This window comes from Oryzias latipes, chromosome 21 (assembly GCF_053564925.1).
Source record: "Oryzias latipes strain Hd-rR chromosome 21, Olatipes_Hd-rR_3.1".
Classification (NCBI taxonomy): domain Eukaryota; kingdom Metazoa; phylum Chordata; class Actinopteri; order Beloniformes; family Adrianichthyidae; genus Oryzias; species Oryzias latipes.
In genome coordinates this window covers 20,104,506-20,112,156 of record NC_136257.1, presented here as the reverse complement: position 1 = coordinate 20,112,156, position 7,651 = coordinate 20,104,506, and the positions used below count along the sequence as shown (strand labels likewise).

Genomic DNA, 7,651 nt, shown 5'->3' with positions numbered 1-7,651 from the left:
TAGATGAATTTAATAATCCCACTATGGGGAAATTTCATTTATCTGTGGCAGCAAAAACGACATTCAGAAATAATCTATATAATTTAACATAAAAAAGTACATCAAAAATGACATTCATATTAAATTACATTTAAATGAAATTGAATGATGGGATTTCTTTCTGTTTGTGATGAATTTCTATGAATGTCAAGTGAGAACAAAGTTTGATGAAACAGAACTATGTTGACAACAACTGGATTATGTTGAAAGGGAAAAAAAGAGCAAAGTTTGGGTCTTTAGCTTGAAAGAAAACTTTAAAAAAGAAATAACAAAACTTACAAAAAGAAAAATTCATTCCTCTGGGCCATATGTGAGATAAAATTAGACAAAGCCTTGAGGAATTTGTTTTAGTTGAAAAGTGTGTGATTATTCTTGCCACCGACTATGGACCAGTTTATCCTCAGGGGACAGAAACACCTGGTCCCTCATGTGATCATGTGTTTGCTACATCAGAAGCATCACAGAATTAGCTCCACACTCCCCTGCAATAAGGGTTTTATGATCGAAGCCTTGTTCCGATGCACGTGAGCTCAGTGAGAAGCTATACACAGAAAAACGCACAAACACAAGAGGAAACACAACATTTTAGGAGTAAAAATGGATGCAGCATGGCTTCCAACATTTCACATTGCAGCTTGTTAAAAGAGGATCTTTACATGTTTAAAATCCCTGACATGTGCATCACAACCTTGTTGTCTTGCAACCTGGCAATAAATTCAATTTGTTCCGTTGAGTAGAATCACTGTTTAAATTAACATCACGCAGCTACAAGCTTGACAACTAGCGTTGTGTTCCTAACAGAACAGTTTAGTATGTTACTATAATACCTGTAGTGTGAAAACTATATAAAAGCAAACCTGTGACCTTTCAAGAGATTGAAAGTGTTATCTCACCTGGATGATCTTAAAGCAGATATAGCTCTACTGCAGGAGACCCATTTATGTACACAATCTCAGGACCTCCTGTGCAGCTCAAAATTTCCAGTCATATATTCTTCTAGTTATAACTCCAAGCAAAGAGGAGTTGCTGTTTTGATTAATAAAAATGTTACATTTACTCATAAGGATACAGTTACTGACCCAGAAGGTAGATTTGTAATTATTAATATATCCATTCAGAATAAGGACTATTGCATAGCCAGCATCTATGGTCCAAACGTTGACGACTCTTCCTTCTTTCACAGATTCTTCACCTCACTCTCAGTTCACTCTGACTCCACAATCATTATAGGAGGAGACGTCAATCTGGTTCTGGACCCTGAACTTGACAGACTCAGCACAGCAGCAGCCCAGCGCACATGGAGGTCTGCAAGTATTCTAAAGCAGTACATGAATGATCTGGGTCTCTGCGACGCGTGGCGCTCATGTCATCCAAGCACTAAAGGGTTCACCTTTTTTTCTCCAGTTCACCGCTCACACTCCCGTTTAGACTATTTATTAATCAGTAACTCTCTTTTAAAAGAAATTAAAAGTTCCAACATTCATCCGATTATTATCAGTGATCATGCACCAGTCTCTGTAAATATTTCTAGGGAAAAATCCACACCCTCATGTACGACCTGGAGGTTTAATACGTCTCTGTTAAAAGACCAGGAATTTCTTGAATTCTTTAAAAAAGAATGGGCAACCTTCCTAGAATTCAACAATACACCAGACATCTCACCGTGCATTCTGTGGGAAGCGGCAAAGGCAGTCATGAGAGGGAAAATCATTTCTTATTCAACGCACAAAAAACGCAAAGAGAAAGCAGATTTATTAGAATTAGAAAATAAAATCCAAACCCTGGAGACTGCTTATGCTGCTTCTGCACAGGAACACATTCTGGGAGATCTGAAAAATTTAAAGCTGCAGTTAAATGACATCATTAATAAACAAACACAATTTCAAATACAAAGGCTACGACTTGAAAGATTTGAAAACTCTAATAAATCTGGCAAATTTCTGGCTAATCAGCTTAAAATTAATAGAGAAAAATCATCAATCACCTCTATTACGGACCAAACAGGAAATATCACTCATGACCCGGTCAAAATTAATAACGCATTTGAAAACTTTTATAAAAACTTGTACACACCACAGATCAATCCGTCAGAGCAAAGTATTGACTCATTTCTTAATAATGTAAACCTACCCAGGTTAAATGAGGATCAAATAACAAACTTAGACTCTCCGTTCTCGTTGTCTGAACTTCATGAAGCTCTGTTACTTATGCCTAATGGTAAAGCACCAGGACCCGACGGCTTTCCTGCTGAGTTTTATAAAGAATTCTGGGAACAGCTGGCACCAACGTTTTATGAAACGGTCACATCTATCAATGAAAGCCAATCAATGCCACCTAACATGAACTCAGCCAACATAATTCTTCTTCTAAAACCAGACAAAGATCCCAATAGTCCTTCAAGCTACCGCCCTATTTCTCTAATCAATGCAGACGTAAAAATTATCTGCAAAGCACTAGCACAGAGAATAGAAAAAATCACTCCTCACATAATTGACTTCGACCAAACTGGATTTATCAAAGGCAGACACTCGGATGACAATCTCCGAAGACTTGTTAATATAATAGATTTTGCCACCATTAACAACCAGGAAATGTCCATACTATCACTGGATGCTGAAAAAGCTTTTGACAGAGTAAACTGGAAGTTCCTTATTGCCGCCCTCCATAAGTTTGGTTTTGGAGAAACATTCATCAAATGGATCAAAATATTATATCACAACCCCAATGCATCAGTTAGAACTAATAAACAGACTTCAAACAGGTTTTTTCTTGGAAGAGGAACCAGACAGGGTTGCCCACTCTCTCCTTCTCTTTTTGCTATATTCATTGAGCCTTTAGCTGCAGCAATAAGACAGAATGAAAGCATTAAAGGAATCAAAACTAAACACAGCCATCATAAAATTAGTCTCTATGCAGATGACATATTACTGTTTTTAAGTAATTTACATTCTGTAAATGAAACGGCAACAATCATTAATGAATTCTCCTCTATATCAGACTATTCCATTAATTGGAATAAGTCTGTTTTATTACCACTGAACAATAATGCGGAGCAAAGACTCACAATACCAGTTAAATCAGGAAATATCAAATATCTAGGTATCAATTTTTCCCCCAAACTATCAGAACTGGTGCAGCTAAACTACACCCCATTACTGAAAAACATACAGGACGATCTAACACGCTGGACCAACCTGCCTCTGTCCCTTATGGGCAAGGTAGCCACGGTAAAAATGAAAATCTTACCCAAAGTTAATTATCTCTTTTCAATGATTCCCACACAACCGCCACTAAAATGGTTCAAAACATTAGACTCATCCATATCAAGCTTTATATGGAACAATAAACCTGCAAGAATTAGTCTAAAAACTTTAAAATATGCAAAAAGCTGTGGAGGATTAGAATTACCTAATTTCCACAAATACTTTCTTGCAAATAGATTACAATACATCTTAAAATGGTTAAAAAATAATCCAGAAACCAACTCATGGTTAGACTTGGAACAGGCGTTATGTGGAAAGATCAACCTGTCAGATCTTCCATTTATTAGCCAAACAGTTAAAAAACAGGATTGTTTCAAAACTATTAATATAAACGCCACTTTAACAGCCTGGTGGGAATTTCTCAAAATATCAAAATCATCAATTCAACCGTGCAAAATGACACCCATCTGGAACAACCCAGACATCCTCATAAACAAAAAAATTATCCACTTCCCAGCTTGGCAAGCAGGGGGCATAAAACAACTAGAGCACATAATTATTGATAGAAGATTCATAACTCCCCAGGAACTTCAAGACAAACATGGAATAAATAACTTCTTGGAATATCAGCAACTTAAATCAAGTATTACTAAAAAATTTAAATACAGAGACAACGATTTAAAGCTACCAGATGTAGTTACCACTCTGATCAATTTCTCAATGAATAAAACTCTCTCCAAAATATACAAACTTTTATGTAATTTAGATAATAACATTTCACTTCCGACAACAAAATGGGATGCGGATTTGAGCATCAGCACAGATGGAAGCTTTTGGTCAGAACTTTGTCTAAACACCTTTAAACTGACAAAAAGTCCAAATCTGCAGCTAATCCATTTTAAAACCCTTCACAGAATTTACTACACTGGACAGAGGATGTTCAAGATGGGTCTCAGCAACTCAGACATTTGTCAGCACTGTGACAGTAATCTACCCGACAATTACATGCATGCACTGTGGTTCTGCACGCCTGTCCAGGCTCTCTGGCAGCAGGTATGTGCCGATTTATCAGTCTGGCTTAAGGTTTCAATCACAGCTTCACCGTCACTTTGTGTGCTTGGTGACATGAGTGCCATCGATGTAGAAGGAGGATTAGGCTCTATCATTTTCATAACTCTTTGCATTGCTAAAAAAACTATTTTAATAAATTGGAAAAGCAAGAAAAATATAAATATAAGTCAACACAGAAATCTGCTGCTTGATCAGATCAGCTTGGAAAAAATGTCAGCCCAAGGTTCAAGTAACTTTGAAAGAATTCGGTCTCTCTGGTCTCCCATAGCTGACTCCATGACTTAGGGGATGGGGGGGCCTGGTCGTCGCTGCTCCTTGCCCTTCTGCCGTGGGCTGGGGTGGGGGCCGGGGCCTCCGGTGCCTGGCGGGGGGTGGTGGGGGCTCCGTTGGTCGGGGGGTCGGGTCCGGCGCCGGGGTGGGGCGGGCTGGGGCGCTGCGTGGTCCTCTGGGCTTGGGTGTGGGGGTGCGTGGTGGGGGGGTGGGGTGGTGTTCTGGCTTGGCTTGGGGGGGTGGTCCCTTTGCCTGTGCTGGGGGGGGTTGGCGGGGGGCGCTGCTGGGGGGGGGGGCCCAGCGGCACTGGATGGGCTTCCCATCTACGCCTGGGGCTGGGATCAGCCCTTCCCTGGCTCTGGGGCGGGACGGGACAACCCTCTTGGGGCCCCCGGGCGCTCTGGGTGTCATCCGCTTCGGCTGCGGGGTCTGGGGTGGGGTGGGGGGTCTTGTCGGCCCGGTCCGGTGGGGGGGCATTCTGGGGGAGGGGGGGGGCCGCTATTGGTACGGGGCAGGGGGGGTTGACGGGTCGGGGTCTCCGCTGAGGCCATCGGCGGTTTCCCCGGCCGGTTGGCTGCCTCGGTCCCGTCGAGGCCTGACCAGAGCTCTTCTAGGGCCGGCGTTTGGGGGTGGGGGCCTGGGCTTGCTCCGGGGGGGGCCGGCGCTTTCTGGCTCCTCTCCCTCTGTGTGGGGTGGGTGGTGCTGGGCCTGGGGTGTCGGCGCCTCCGGGGGTGGGGCCCCTGGGCTGGGTGGGCCTGGCCCCCTTGCTGGGGGGGGGGGGGCGGGGGACAGCTGTTTGACCACCGGGGGACAGTCTACCAGCTGTCCCCAATTTACCCCCTTCCTCATATAACCTCATAATAGGGTGAGGGGGTGGGGGGATTAGCCTGCGATGAGCCTTGGGGGGGGGGGGTTTACTAGGCAGTGGCCCCCCCTCCTATGGTTGCCGTATGGAGTGGTCCCCCCCTCTTTCGGTTTTATTTGCACCTTAGACATGTAGGGCCCTTGGTAGGGGGGGTGCTTGGACATCACTGCCAGCAAGCAGCAGATGTCCTCCTAGCACCCTACCCGCCAATTTTAACCGCACCTTAGACATTTAGGGCCCCTTGGTGGGGAGGGTGAGGGGACATCACTGTGAGTAATCAGGAGATGTCCCCTTAGTGCCCTACCCGCCAATTTTAACTGCACCCCCCTTAGTACACACACCCCTCCCCCCTCAATATATTCATCCCAACATAAACACACACACATGCACACACACACCCTCTTAAACACACATATACGCACACACATTTTGCAAGGAAGGTGGGACCTAGGACCATCTGTCCCCTGCCTCTTCCCTGGTGGGGGGTACGGGCCCCTTTGCAGCGGCGGCCGTGTCCCCGGGGTGCCGGCTTCCTGGGCCCGGCGGTGCTCTCTCCGCGCGGTGGGGGGGTTCACATTACATCTGAGCCGGGGGTGTTGGTGTCCCTGGGGGGTGGGTTCTGGTCCTTGCTCCTGAGCGCTGGGCCCCGCCTAACTTCCAACTGTGGCCGAGCCTGGTCGGGCCATATTTACAACACCCCTTGTGGGCCCTCTTTTTTCCCCGGGGTTCCCCCCTCCTGGGCGGGGGCGGCGGGCCCCTGCCTTGCTCCTCCCTGGACCAACCGTGGGCCGGGCGGGTGGCTGCCTGGAGTGCGGGGCGGGTCTCCCTTGGGGGGTCCTGGCTCGTACCTGGGGTTGGGGCGGGGGGATGCCCGGAACTCCTGGGTGGTGGTGGGGTGCTCGTCTGGGGCTGTGGGCGTCCCTCTCCGGTGGGGCCCTGCGTTAGGCTCTCCCGGCGCGGCGGGGGGGCTGTTCTCCTGGTTGGGCTGGGGCGGCGCTCTCTTTCCCTCTGTGCCTCCCTGCTCTCTGGCTCTGGGGGGCCTTGCGGCGGTCCTGCTGGCCCTGGCCTGGGTGGCGGGCTTGGTCGCCCGGGCGGCGGTTGTTCCCTGCCGGTTTCCGTGTGGCGTGGGGGGGATTCCGGCTGCCGCTGCTGCTGCGGTGGGGGTCTTGGGGTGGGGATGGCTGGGCGCTCTCCTTCCTTCTTTACACATTCCACCATCCATATTAGAAGAACATGAGCACTCACCTGAGCACGGGTGTTGGCTCACCTTTGCACTGGCGGTTTGCGTGACTGAATGACTGAAATGTTTCACACTAGTTGGTTTTAAGGCATAAGTATGCGTGTGAGCACTATCTGTTTTGTGTACATGTCGACAGATGGACATTTTTGCAACTAGCAGGTGTGTTTGACACTTGGGTGTGTGTGTGGACAGGCTCCGCCCTTTTTGTACTGCATTTGAGCCTTACCATGGTGATTAACAACCAGTAAACTTGTTGCTCTCTTGTCTTATCCCCCTTCCCCTCCTACTATCACCCTCCTTCCCCCCCTCTTTCTAACGTCCCTCTCTCTTCTTCCTCTCTTTCCTTTTCCGTCCGGTCCAACACCAAAGATCTTCAAACATGTTTGAAATTAATAAAGTTTGGCCTCAATTACAAAAGGGGTTTATTCAGACATACCTTTGGTTTGTCTGAAGATTAATAACCCCTCTTGTTAAAGTAAAATATGTCCAACACAAGAGGCCCTCAGCTCTCATCTGTTTGCCCAGCTGTTGGACAGGACAAGGTTAAAAAAAAAAAAAAAAAAAAAGAAAAAAAAATAAAAATAAAAAAAAATAAAATAAAAAAAAAAAAAATAAAAGCAAACCTGTGAATTCATTTTTTACTTCCATCCGTCTTCAGAACCCACTTAATCGCTTTAGGGTCACAGGCTGCTGGAGCCTATCCCAGCTAACTGAACAGGTCACCAGTCTGTTGCAAGGCTCACACACTCAAGGACGATTTAGTGACAACAAGTAACCAATAAAGCATGTTTTTGGACTGTGGGGGAAACCGGAGTGCCCGGAGAAAACCCACACATGCGCGGAAAGAGTGTTCAAACTCCACACAGGAAAGTCCCTGGTTGGATTTATACCAGTGCTTTTTTACTGTGGTGACAGAGTGCTAACCACTGCTCCACTGCCCTTAATTTTTCTAATTTTTTACAC

At 46.2% G+C, this 7,651-nt stretch overlaps 1 long non-coding RNA gene across 1 annotated transcript; it reads left to right on the top strand.

The window, feature by feature from the left end:
• The first annotated feature begins 914 nt into the window (after positions 1-914).
• Positions 915-4,468, top strand: LOC144988731 (uncharacterized). Its single transcript, XR_013652711.1, has 2 exons — positions 915-1,342; positions 4,157-4,468. It is a non-coding gene; the product is annotated as an uncharacterized LOC144988731 (long non-coding RNA).
• The last annotated feature ends 3,183 nt before the right edge of the window (positions 4,469-7,651 follow it).